This window comes from Poromitra crassiceps, assembly GCF_964638095.1.
Source record: "Poromitra crassiceps genome assembly, chromosome: 16".
Classification (NCBI taxonomy): domain Eukaryota; kingdom Metazoa; phylum Chordata; class Actinopteri; order Beryciformes; family Melamphaidae; genus Poromitra; species Poromitra crassiceps.
In genome coordinates this window covers 17,770,622-17,784,836 of record NC_139645.1, presented here as the reverse complement: position 1 = coordinate 17,784,836, position 14,215 = coordinate 17,770,622, and positions in this window count along the sequence as shown.

Sequence of the window (14,215 nt, the reverse complement as noted above, 5' to 3'; positions counted from 1 at the left end):
TAAGCCCAGCTCACTTCCTGTTGCAGTGTTTGCTAGTGCAACTGTCAGGACTCCTAGGACAGGACTGACAATTCTGTGAAAACCATCGATCAAAACACCGAACACTCTTATCTGCAAGACTCCAATAGAAAGAGAAAAGTGTCCATACATATTCTGGATCACTCCACTCCACTTTTGTGCTGTGTAAAAAGAAAAAAGTATGTTTTTCTTAAACAAAATATTTATTAAATAAACTGTATGTACAAAACAAACTATACATATTCATAAATAACTTATTTAAAACAGAACAAAACAAATGTACAAAACAACCTATATTCATGAATAACACATTTAAAACAGAACAAAACATAAATGTGCAAACTTGTTTTAACAACAAAAAAAACAATACGAACAATAATACTTTTTTTTAAACTTTTGGATGAGCCTCTCTAACAGACCAAAGAACCTGTCTGCTCTCTCCTTCTGGAGTCTCATATCCTCTTTCAGCAGCTCCAACATCTCATCCTTCTCCTTCTTCTTCACTTTCTTTGGTGGTGGTGGCCCTCTCCCAGCTGCTCCTGCTTCTCCTTCCTCCTCCTCTTCCTCCACCTCCACTACTGCACTTGGCCCTGGCTTGTCCTCTGGGATAGAGGCAATCACGACAAGGGGGGTCGTGGAGTGCCTCTGTCCCAGCACCTCATCCATGTCCACAAACCAGGGCCAAGTAGCAGCAGTGGGTCTTCCACTGCTGACCCCCTCTCCTGACGCTGGACACTTGCAATCCTAAAATAGAGGATAATCCTCTTAACACATTGAGTGCCAGCCGTTTTTTCAATCCTGTAGGTAAGTTGTGCCAGGTTTTTTTTTGAGGATTCTGGCTCATTTTACAAGAGCCGAGGATTATTTTCTGTTAAGACTTCGTGAACACCAATCATCTAAAAATAACTAATAGAATGTGTGCTTTCTCTGTCTAAAAGAGTTAGTTTGCAGAGTTAGTAGTTATGTAGATATTAGCCGTTGAGTACAGCATGGTTTTAGCGTCTGAGACAGGAAGCTGAGATAATCGCAGTTTTGTGAAATTCAATCAAACAACAGTCACCTGCCTGTGATTATGGGTGCCCTTGGGCAAGTCTGTATACTGTATTGTGTGTGTGTGTGTGTGTGTGTGTGTGTGTGTGTGTGTGTGTTCGCGCGTTGCTCCGCGGCTCTGAGAGGAAGAGATCTCTGTCCGTTCTTTGCCCCCACAGCGTGTCTGTCTCCCACTCTGTGTGCTCTCTCTCTCTCTCTCTCCTCTCTCTCTCTCTCTCTCTCTCTCTCCTCTCTCTCTCTCTCGGGACTAGAGAGAGAGAGAGAGAGAGAGAGAGAGAGTGTGTGTGTGTCTCCAAACTCCTCCCTCCGTCTGTGCTGCGGAGGGGGTGGAGGCTCCGCGGCCGCTTTCGGGCAGTCACTCTGGACTGTAAAAAAACTGGCTCGTTCGTGTCGGCTGAGATCTTTGAAGAAGCTTTTGCGATTCTGGTCTTATTTATGCGCAAAGGTACTCGAGTGTGTGTGTGTGCGCGCGCGCGCGCGTGTGTGTGTGTGTGTGTGTGTGTGTGTGTGTGAAATCGAAAGAGTTTTCGCCCAGCTATTTCCTTGTAATTAGACTGGCTTTCTGCAGCGGACCCGCCGTGGCTCTGGCTTTCTCTCTGTCTTGGGAGAGAACTGTCGCCACTTAGTGGTCGGTAAAATAGATTATACACATTCTCTTCCTCCAATAGTGATATAGAAGACGTAAAAGGGGTTGATTGATGTCCCACCGTCAAAAAAAAAAAATGTTTATGTAAGACGAGATAGCTCGTCTATGGCACTCAACCGTTGGATTATGTAAGACGAGATATCTCGGCTATGGCACTCAACGTGTTAACATGACAGTCAACAACAAAAAAACAATACCACAAAATCCTCCAAATCGACCCCCTTTCTGTTTGGAAGTGGGAATGCACTATAATTGTCTAATGTCACATGGGCATGAAAAATCCACTAGTCTATTCCTAAATTGATTTAAAGTTGTACCTGCCCATCCACCTATTACAAATACCCAGACCTACTGACATGCTTACATATTTTCTAAGCGTCATCAACCAACCATTTCTTAGAATCAGTCTAGGCTACATTACCTTGTATTTTTTCTTAAGGTTGTCCCACTTCTTTTTGGCCTGCAAGTGGGACACCTTTCCTTCCAGACCAATTTTGTCCAGGACGACCCTATGTCCACAGAGAGAAAAATAAAGAACAGACGAAAGAAAGCACAAAGGTTTGTACCCCATCTAGTGGCAATTTTTTTGTTATGTGCTCATTAAAACGGACTTAATTTTCGAACACTGTAGCTTAAGTTGCATTCATTGCAGGTATAAATATTGTATAGGATGAATCAGCGTGATGTGGCCTTGTGCTGCAAATAGTGTTCCACTTCGTCTGGCCCTGTGGCGTCGTCGGCATCCTGGATGTCAGCAAACTCGTTGAAGAGCGCTGCTCCTGCTGCTGCTGGTGGTTCATCTGGTGGCGGTGCTGGCCCGGGCATCTCTTCATCCTCATCCCGCTCAGATTCGGCTGCAGCAGCTTCACATGGGGGTAAGAGGGCCAGCTCTCTGCGTGCGCTTTCATAGATGTCCTCTCTCTCCGCCAAAGTCAATCAATCAATCAATAACCTTTATTTAACCAGGTAAAGTCTCATTGAGATTAAAATCTATTTTTCAAGAGCGACCTGGCCAAGAGGGCAGCATAAAAAAACAATGTTACAACAAAAACACAAGCAATACAAACAGAGAAATACATTCATACATGGGAGAACAATTTAGGGGCAGTTACAATGATCAAGAGTATTTTCCTCTCGATCTTTCAAAATGGCCTTAAATTCCCCCAAAGTTACCAGCTCTGATAACTTCAGGTCCTTCTGTAGATTATTCCAGGACGAAGGGGCGGCATATTTGAAGGCCTTTTTGCCTAATTCGGTTCTAGCTCTGGGGACTAACATCTGAAGAGTATTGTGAGAGCGTAGACCGTATTGATTTTGTTTTCTACACATGTAAACAGACAAATAGGCAGGAACTAGCCTAAGAAGAGATTTATATATAAAAGCCAACCAATGTGTATGTCTGCGGGCATACAAGGAAGAACACTGGGCAGTAGTGTACAGAGTACAGTGGTGCATGAGATTGCCACAACCAGTGATAAAACGTAAAGCACAGTGGTAAACAGTGTCCAATTTCTTCAGGTACTGCTCAGGTGCATTCATAAAAAGTAGATCACCATAGTCCAATAAGGGTAAAAATGTTGCTGAGAGCAAGCGCTTCCTTGCCTGGAGCGAGAAACAGGCTTTATTTCTAAAAAAGAAACCTAATTTAAGTTTCAATTTGGAAACAAGATTTTCAATGTGTGCTTTAAAAGACAAGTTTTGATCAACAATAATACCTAAATACTTATATGTTGTGACCATCTCAATTTCAGCTGTGTTTTCAGTTTCAAAGTGAACATACGAAGCTGCTTAAATTTAGGCCAAAGCAGCACGCCTAGCTTTTCATGGCATCCCAAAACGATCCGTTCACGCAGAAGTCCCGCACACCTAATAGAATAGAATAGAATAGAATAGAATAGAATAAATAATCAAATAGCCTACTACACAGTAGTACACACACCACTAAATAAATATAGGCTATATATGGCCTACACAACGGTGAATAATGAGTTAGAAATAAGAAGGTATGTATGTATGTATGTATGTATGTATGTGTTTATTTATTTATTTAAGAACAGATATGTTAAGACATCTCACCTGCGACTGGTGCTGGATCGGCTGCGGTGATTCGGCAGTGGTTCATCAGTGTGGTTTTCCAGAGGGCCACCAAGTTGATTGTCGGGTACTTTGAGCCACTGAGCTCTTCAGTAGCCTGCTTGAAAGATTTCAGGAATTGCACAAGCAGCTGAAGCATGTCCTTGGATATGTGACTCATGCGATGCATCTCTATTCGTTCAAGCAAAAAGGACTGAATGTCATCAAATCCAGCAAGCACAGACTCCAGCATCTCCAGTTTAGTATTCCACCATGTTTCACATTCTTGTTTTAAAGACTGCTTGAGTCGTAGCTGTAACCCAGAATGTTTAAAAAATGTTGTCAGGGACTTGCATTGGTCAAGGCAGGCTCTTGCTTGTTGCAGCTCTTCCTCATCTTCACCACCCTCTTCATCATCTTCCCTAGGCTTCTTGAAGGTGTGTTTCAGCACTGTATTCAATATGTGCGCTATACAGCTGCTGTGCGTCCACTGGGCGAGTGCAGCTTTCACATTTGCGGCTTGGTCGCTGACAAACACAAGTTTGTCAATCTCTTCTGGGGTCAAACCAAATTCGCGCAATTGTTTGAGTAATTCCCCCTTTATGTTTGGGCCCGTTTTTTTTTCCCTGAGTGGGAATGCGCGTGTACATATGATCCTACTGTTAAACTCCCAGTCGTCATCTATGTAAGTTATAGGCTATGGCTTTCCTAATTGTTGGCAGGAGCTCTGCCCTGAGAGTTTCATACTTCTAGGGCCCTATCGTTGCAATCGGCGCAGAAACTGCGTTTAAGGCCTGGCCTAGCCCAGTTAGTGGGTGTGGACCAGCGCACTCGCTATCTTGGTATCGGTGCTACACGCAGCCTCAACCATTATAACCACGCCTTTTAAGCGTAAAATTATGCATAGTCCGCTCATTGGAGAATTGCAGTAAAGAGTCACACGCTTGCCTTTTAAGCTCCAATTCCAGGACAAATCCGGTAAAACCAGACAAAGCCAAGCCTCCCCCCCCCCTCCCTTCATCCCGTCTGTCTCCATATATAGGCTATTATTCCATATTATTATGCTTCTCAAACCAATCTAACTGCAGTTTAAATACTGCAAGCATGTAAATACCCTACACTATAGCAAGATCAAAGTGAAAAGAATGTTCTAAATGCATCAGCTAGAAAAATATAGCCTATCCCTATATGATGAGATTAATTAGATTGGTGAAAGTTTGTCCAGAAAGATATCATTTTCTCTCGCCTGCTGCAGGAAGGATGATGCACATAAATATACCCTACATTATGGAAAGGCATTGCATAAATGTGTTTTTATTGTAAAACTAAATGTGAAGTAGGGCCAAGTTATTGGAGCGGACATGACAGTATAGCACATGACAGTAGAAGCGCGTTCCGCTGTCACGTCATTTTTGTTTTTTTAATATATATATTGTGTTTTTCTCTGAATCACGGGTCTTGTTGGATCCACAAACAGACCCGCGACCCATGGTGATAGGACCGGACCCGACCCAGACCCTATTGATCATAACAAATATGGATCCAGACCCGTACGGGTCCCGGGTCGGGTCTCGGGTCTTTGGGTCCGAGTAGACCCGTGAAGACCTCTACCTCCAGCCATGAGCGGCAGTGTTTTTTTTGGCCAGTGAAGAGGCTGTCATTTGCGGCCCTCATCCGGATAAATTTGGCAGTTAGTTCTTTGCTCCCTTAAGACAAAAACACAGAAGCAAATATTTAAGCAGGTGACATTTTCAACAAGAGGACCAGCCAATAACAATAAGCGATACCAATACTCACATTTAAAAGTGAACTGGCCCTCTGTCTCTGGAAGCTTGTTCTGTGCCATTTTCTTTATTATTGGAGAGGAGAGAGAGTACCATTACTGTGAAGAACACACAAGCTGACAGACTATTGATTATGATGTAATGTGCTATGAGAATGCAGCAATGCAGTATGAACATTTTGAATATAAGTGATAGTTCTATAATTCTTAGTATAAATATAAGATGTAGCCTATAAGATAATGGTGCAGCAGCAGTACAGCCCTATAAATTCAGCAGATTATTATTTACACAAGTTATTTATTTGTTTTATAAAACTTGCTTTCTTGCCTTTAAGTATTGTATCTATACACGTTTTCTTTCTGGTGCACAAAACTCTTCTAATCTAGCAAGTTTACACAAACAACACAGCAACCCCCCAGGCACCATGGTCCTTTGTTAAGTTCAGAGACCCCCCCCCCCCCCCACACACACACACACACACACACACACACAATAACGTTAACAATAACGTTAATGTTAACGTCCTCTTCCAAGCAAGTTTACACAAACAACTGTTAGTACCCTCCATCCAGTGAGGCCACCAGGTCCTTTGATCTAACAGCTAGCGTGACGTTACGTTCAGAGACCCCCCCCCCCCCCCCCCACACACACACACCACTAAATAAATATAGGCTATATATGGCCTACACAACGGTGAATAATGAGTTAGAAATAAGAAGGTATGTATGTATGTATGTATGTATGTATGTGTTTATTTATTTATTTAAGAACAGATATGTTAAGACATCTCACCTGCGACTGGTGCTGGATCGGCTGCGGTGATTCGGCAGTGGTTCATCAGTGTGGTTTTCCAGAGGGCCACCAAGTTGATTGTCGGGTACTTTGAGCCACTGAGCTCTTCAGTAGCCTGCTTGAAAGATTTCAGGAATTGCACAAGCAGCTGAAGCATGTCCTTGGATATGTGACTCATGCGATGCATCTCTATTCGTTCAAGCAAAAAGGACTGAATGTCATCAAATCCAGCAAGCACAGACTCCAGCATCTCCAGTTTAGTATTCCACCATGTTTCACATTCTTGTTTTAAAGACTGCTTGAGTCGTAGCTGTAACCCAGAATGTTTAAAAAATGTTGTCAGGGACTTGCATTGGTCAAGGCAGGCTCTTGCTTGTTGCAGCTCTTCCTCATCTTCACCACCCTCTTCATCATCTTCCCTAGGCTTCTTGAAGGTGTGTTTCAGCACTGTATTCAATATGTGCGCTATACAGCTGCTGTGCGTCCACTGGGCGAGTGCAGCTTTCACATTTGCGGCTTGGTCGCTGACAAACACAAGTTTGTCAATCTCTTCTGGGGTCAAACCAAATTCGCGCAATTGTTTGAGTAATTCCCCCTTTATGTTTGGGCCCGTTTTTTTTTCCCTGAGTGGGAATGCGCGTGTACATATGATCCTACTGTTAAACTCCCAGTCGTCATCTATGTAAGTTATAGGCTATGGCTTTCCTAATTGTTGGCAGGAGCTCTGCCCTGAGAGTTTCATACTTCTAGGGCCCTATCGTTGCAATCGGCGCAGAAACTGCGTTTAAGGCCTGGCCTAGCCCAGTTAGTGGGTGTGGACCAGCGCACTCGCTATCTTGGTATCGGTGCTACACGCAGCCTCAACCATTATAACCACGCCTTTTAAGCGTAAAATTATGCATAGTCCGCTCATTGGAGAATTGCAGTAAAGAGTCACACGCTTGCCTTTTAAGCTCCAATTCCAGGACAAATCCGGTAAAACCAGACAAAGCCAAGCCTCCCCCCCCCCTCCCTTCATCCCGTCTGTCTCCATATATAGGCTATTATTCCATATTATTATGCTTCTCAAACCAATCTAACTGCAGTTTAAATACTGCAAGCATGTAAATACCCTACACTATAGCAAGATCAAAGTGAAAAGAATGTTCTAAATGCATCAGCTAGAAAAATATAGCCTATCCCTATATGATGAGATTAATTAGATTGGTGAAAGTTTGTCCAGAAAGATATCATTTTCTCTCGCCTGCTGCAGGAAGGATGATGCACATAAATATACCCTACATTATGGAAAGGCATTGCATAAATGTGTTTTTATTGTAAAACTAAATGTGAAGTAGGGCCAAGTTATTGGAGCGGACATGACAGTATAGCACATGACAGTAGAAGCGCGTTCCGCTGTCACGTCATTTTTGTTTTTTTAATATATATATTGTGTTTTTCTCTGAATCACGGGTCTTGTTGGATCCACAAACAGACCCGCGACCCATGGTGATAGGACCGGACCCGACCCAGACCCTATTGATCATAACAAATATGGATCCAGACCCGTACGGGTCCCGGGTCGGGTCTCGGGTCTTTGGGTCCGAGTAGACCCGTGAAGACCTCTACCTCCAGCCATGAGCGGCAGTGTTTTTTTTGGCCAGTGAAGAGGCTGTCATTTGCGGCCCTCATCCGGATAAATTTGGCAGTTAGTTCTTTGCTCCCTTAAGACAAAAACACAGAAGCAAATATTTAAGCAGGTGACATTTTCAACAAGAGGACCAGCCAATAACAATAAGCGATACCAATACTCACATTTAAAAGTGAACTGGCCCTCTGTCTCTGGAAGCTTGTTCTGTGCCATTTTCTTTATTATTGGAGAGGAGAGAGAGTACCATTACTGTGAAGAACACACAAGCTGACAGACTATTGATTATGATGTAATGTGCTATGAGAATGCAGCAATGCAGTATGAACATTTTGAATATAAGTGATAGTTCTATAATTCTTAGTATAAATATAAGATGTAGCCTATAAGATAATGGTGCAGCAGCAGTACAGCCCTATAAATTCAGCAGATTATTATTTACACAAGTTATTTATTTGTTTTATAAAACTTGCTTTCTTGCCTTTAAGTATTGTATCTATACACGTTTTCTTTCTGGTGCACAAAACTCTTCTAATCTAGCAAGTTTACACAAACAACACAGCAACCCCCCAGGCACCATGGTCCTTTGTTAAGTTCAGAGACCCCCCCCCCCCCACACACACACACACACACACACACACAATAACGTTAACAATAACGTTAATGTTAACGTCCTCTTCCAAGCAAGTTTACACAAACAACTGTTAGTACCCTCCATCCAGTGAGGCCACCAGGTCCTTTGATCTAACAGCTAGCGTGACGTTACGTTCAGAGACCCCCCCCCCCCCCCCCCCCACACACACACACACACACCCTGGAAAACTTTACACAAATTTGAATCAACATCGGCCAAGGCAGCCCCCCCGCTACTTATTTTCTCAAATGAATCTACAGAATGACCATGGTATGAAATTAAATGGGGCTTTCCAGTCGCAGTGAGCATTCCGGGCGGCGCTGGGTAGCCAGCTAGGGCTGTGTTACATGACCAAGCAACCCGGGAGACAAGCCTCTTTGACGGCCGTCAGCAGCGGTTACTCCCGCTGCACGGAGAGTCTGACATGGCAGTCTAGTGGAACACTCACGAGCCAAGCCCTGCAGCTCTTTACAACAGAAACACGTCACATTTTTTCACAATACTGACAAATATGAGATCTACAATAATCTAAGCCTCGGTTAATCACCTCTAAAGTTGACAGAAGTGCATTTAGTAAGGAATTTGCACACCAGAATTGTAGAGCTTACCTGTTGCGTGTACGAAAAGATGGCGGAAATCTTGAATGCCACAAAGGCCACGAAGGACAGAACACTTGCATCCTCAAGTTTTGAGAAAAGGAGGCTGCATTTCTCGGCTGTGTTTGAAGGAGCCTTTGAAATGGGACAGCCTAGGTCGCGCGCAATGACGCAATCGGTCTTCAAATCTAGCCTTGGTGGACTGCAGCACCTGAATTGGGACACAGCTATTGTTTCGTTTTTCAGCTGGTTCGGTTTGCGTTCACAAGGCCAAAATCCACTAGTCCTGCCCACACGAACCAAAGTCACGTGGGCAGAAATCTCGTTCTGTTATCCACCTTATTTTTGTGAGGCTCCGCTGTAAAATAATTCTGGGAGCAATATCCGGTCTAGAACGTGAGCAGCTGTGTGTTTACGCTGGCTTGACGCTGCCTGGATACTACTCTGCACTGTATGAGCGAGAAGCGCCCAGCTAGCGGGGTAATCTGCACTGCAGCCCATGACTGCAGCGCGTGCCTCCTCGCATCGCATTTCCTTGTCGAACTCCGACGTTAAAAGTTTGCTCGTTACAAAATAACATTAGTTTTGGGAATGTAGCCTAATAATGTTTTCTATCACATCCGCCTAACCTGTTGCTCGTTGAACAAGTCGGCATTCATCAGCTCAGCTGCAACGTTTACAGACGGGTACATTAGACGGCCTAAATTGTGTCAAGCTAGATGTAACGGGGGAAGAGGACAGCAGAAGGAAGCACCCATGGTGCATCATGGCCGCCAAAAATAAGGTGGATTGGCCATACAATTTGTCGGGGCAAAAGTAAACAAACCCTGCCACTAGTCATTTTTGTCTGTTTGTGATGTCGCTGGTAACGAGACGAGATAAGCTAGCTAACTGCTACAGCTAGCAAGCAGCTTCTTCTTCCGCGGTAGCTTCCAAAACAGGAAATAACCAAAAAATCACGTGCTTCCTCTGACTAGTCCGGGTGGGGTTCACACCAGAAATGGGCCGCTCCAGAGTTCGCTTGAGAGCGGACCGAGACCACCTCTCACAGGCGAACCAGCGGTTTTTAGTCCGCACCAGAGTTTGAGTAGGAGCGTTCACCTACGGACCGTACTAAAGGGGAAAGGTCCGATAGACCGGACTACACAAGGCTGGTGTGAACCCGCCCTAACTCGGCGGAGGCGCGGGCTCGTGGCCGCTGCTGGAGGATCTGCTGCGCACGCCTGTGTGCTCCAGGAGGCCAGCGGGCTGTGTGAGGCTGCTCGCCCCGGAGAAAGTGCCTCAAACTCGGACTGATAATCCTGTAACATCATTTGAGCTTATTCAGGTAAGATATTAATAATGTAATGACACATCCAGCGAGAAACTGACTATAATGAAGACATCTGCCAACTTCGACGACATGATGTTCAGTATTTTAAGAACACAGTTTTTTTGTTTTTCTTTTTTTTCATTTATTGAAAAGTAGCCGTTTTGGAGATACAAGGTTTCTGCCTGATAGCGACGATATCTTGGTTTTCAGATGTGAAATGCTAATCTTTTATTCTTGGGTTGGTATTCTCCACAGAGATAATGTGGCTTATTGACCATGAGAGGAGAGGCCACCTGCTGATTTGCAGGGTTGTCATGGAGACGTGCCTGCCACCTCATGGGAAGGCTACCAAGGACCTGTGGGGGTTGACATCAAACAGGCCCGAGCTGCAGTGTCTGACAGCTCTGTGATAAATAGAAGCACTTATTGTATGTGATGCCATGACTGCCACGACTTAATCACACGGTTTATTTCAGCTTTATTCATCCTTTTCCTTTTTTTTTCCTTTTTGCTGAGTGCATAACATGCTGCTTCAGGTTCAAACAGCTTCACACATTCACAGAGAGGTGACCAGTCTTCTAATTCTTCTTTTTAATGCAGCTTACCTGATTTTTTTTTTAACTTGATTTTTCTGATTTTCAAACTCTTGAACTATGTAAAGTGTCTTGAGTCTGACAAAGGTACTCTTACTGTATATTCCATTGCAAAGGCTAAAATATTAAAATATCAACTATGGTCATACATTTTGAAAAATCTTGATTAGAATTTGCTTGCTTGACTGGTACAGAAATCTGGTTTGGCCCCTTGGACTATTAAATCAAATGCACTATTATCATTAGCAGAGGCATTGTTAGGATCTTGAAACTTTGGGGTTTATACTGCGTTCATGAATGACAACTCGGAACACCGGAAAAAATGGGTTCCGAGTCTTCCAACCTGTAAAAAGTGAATTCATACGTTATTCCAGACTGGCTCAAATAAATACTGAATGCTAAACAGCGCTGGCTGATAATATCTGATCTCGAGATTATGGACGATGAATTCTATGGCCGCGTGTATTTATTTCAGCCGGTCTGAAATAACGTTAAATTGATGGTGCCGACAGGCCGCAGTGCCGACAGGTCACAATGCCGATAGCCCACAAGCAGAACCAGCTGAGCGAGGCGGCGTGCAGCGTGTCGGTGGAGCTAACCTCTCCCAGCCCCCACGCCAAACCTAACCTCCCCCCATGCCTAAAACCTAACCCAAAACCTAACCTCTCCCACCCCCCACGCCTAAACCTAACCTCCCCCAGACCCTAACCCAAAACCTAACCTCTCCCACCCCCCATGCCTAAACCTAAGGTCGGCATTGCGGGTGGTCGGCATAGCGGGTGGACACCAAATTGATTACAAGGAGTGGGAGGGTGAGGAGCTGCTATCAATGTGATGGACAGCAGAGCCAGCGGTGAACCAAGGTAAATAACGCTTGATCGTTCATTTTCTGTCATTGCTATGCTATGCTATAATAACGATATGTGCTGCTGTGAATCAGAAAATAAGATATTTACAAGATGTAAATAGATAATTTCAGATGGCCCGTTTTTGCCCATTTTCGCCTGTTACAGGACTCTTTACTCAGCGCTCAATATCTTCCCGGACGATCCGAATGAAATCAACGTTATCTAGTTTAACATCATATTTAAAGCTGGAAATAAGGTCCGGGTGTGTAAAAAAACTGGAATTCTCCATGTTGTATGTTATGAATGAAGACAAGTCGTTTTCTTTATTTAATATTTAAACTTTTCTAACCACACAGCTTCGGAACCCCCAAGGCACAAGAAAGAGAGCGATTGGCATAAGTGAGTAAATAACCACACAGCTTCCCTTGGTGAAAACAATACCAGCCCCGCTGTCGCGGCTGGGAACAATCATGAGGGGGGCGCTAATCTACATCTTCTTGATGTAGTTCAGCCACCAGCCCACCAGGCTCAGTGGACCCGCCCCACAACAGCTATGGAGAAGGCTCCGTACAGCAGCATCTGGGATCTTTGGTACTCAACTCTCAGATTGTTGAGCTCATTTCCTTTCTGGCCGAGCTCCGTCTGCAGATCTCGAATCTGCTTTTCTATTTATCTGAGGTTGAACTTCTCCGCTCCACTCTGTTTTCCTAACAAATAGACGTGCGCCCGCTCACCTCTTCATCCAGACGTTAAGCATCTCCGCCATTCGATCCGCCATCCCATCCGAAGACCAACTTGCCCTTAGGATCGGCCAGGTATGGGAACAAGGCAGCGATGCCCTTTGCGTAGTCCTCTTTAACACGCCTTGAAGGATGTGTCCTACCGTGTACACACATGCACACTTTATTCTTTTTGCAGAAGGCATCTGTACAGAAATACTTATATTTGGATCAGTTATCCAAACAAAAGTATTGATGTACAGATGCCTTCTGCAAAAAGAAGGATGTTGTACCGCACCAGAAATGTGTATTAGGTGTGTATTAATTATATGACAACATACCCATGTTCACTTGTCGTGTGCAACCAATATCTTCACCATGTCGCATCTTCTGGTATCCTTCAGAATGTTTTCAATCGTCTAAGTGGGAGTAAGAGGGGAAAAACACACTGACATGGATAGACACTAATATTTTTAAGCAGCGAGCTGCAGGGCCAAGGACGGGCGAGGCCTCGCAGCGGAGATGCCTAGTAATATTAAACTTAACTTTGATCCATCAAGTTAAGAAAAAGCCTTCAAGATATCTTGTTCTTATGTGCATCCTTGTCCGCTCTTTCTACTAGTGCACGAGAGAAAAATGGCGACAGAATGGAGAATAAAAAATATACCATATACCATATATATACCAAAAATAACCATGCTGTATTATTCCAATGGAATTTCTTCTGCAACTTTGCTCTCTTCAAAAGGATTAAATGTGACTGTTTGAAAGATACATAATAATTAATACTGCTATGACCTCACTGATGAGGTCATAAATCACTGATGATGTGATACAGTTCTAGACGGCTCGGCCAGGTCACCACTAGTGATCTCACATATCACCAGTGATTTTACCAATCACAACTCACGCTGTATCGTGTTATCTTACACAGACCAATCACTGCTCATTCTGCTATGACATCACTGATGAAGTCATGAAGCCTCTTCCTTTTTTATGGCCAGATAGAGGAAGGGAGCATGTGTGTTTGAATGTGCACCTTAATTTTATAACGGCAAACAATCTCCCCACTGATGTCCTTTATGCATATTGGTCGATTGATGATTGATTACAGTTACATGTCTATCAGCAAGGTTTTTTTTTTTTTTTTTTTTTATGTATATTAAAAAAAAAAATTTGGTGGCCCACTTGCAACCCCTCCGCGGACCACGACCCACAGGTTGGTCTGATCTAGTAGAAACCCTTTGACTGAATACAAGAGGGAGATGGTAGAGTCTACCATGCCCAAATTCTTTCCTATGAAGGGCCAAAATTAATCTGGATGGATGGCTGTGGTCGAAAAATAAATGGTGATGTTATGTGAAATTACATTGAATTATATTTTATAGACAATTTACATTCTAAATCTAAAATAGGTAGTCTAGTTATGGTAAACATATCATCAAGCTAACTTTAAAAATCTGCCCACCACAGCCTCTGAAAGACAAAAATATTGGCCGTGATTTTTTTCCTTTCAAAACCCA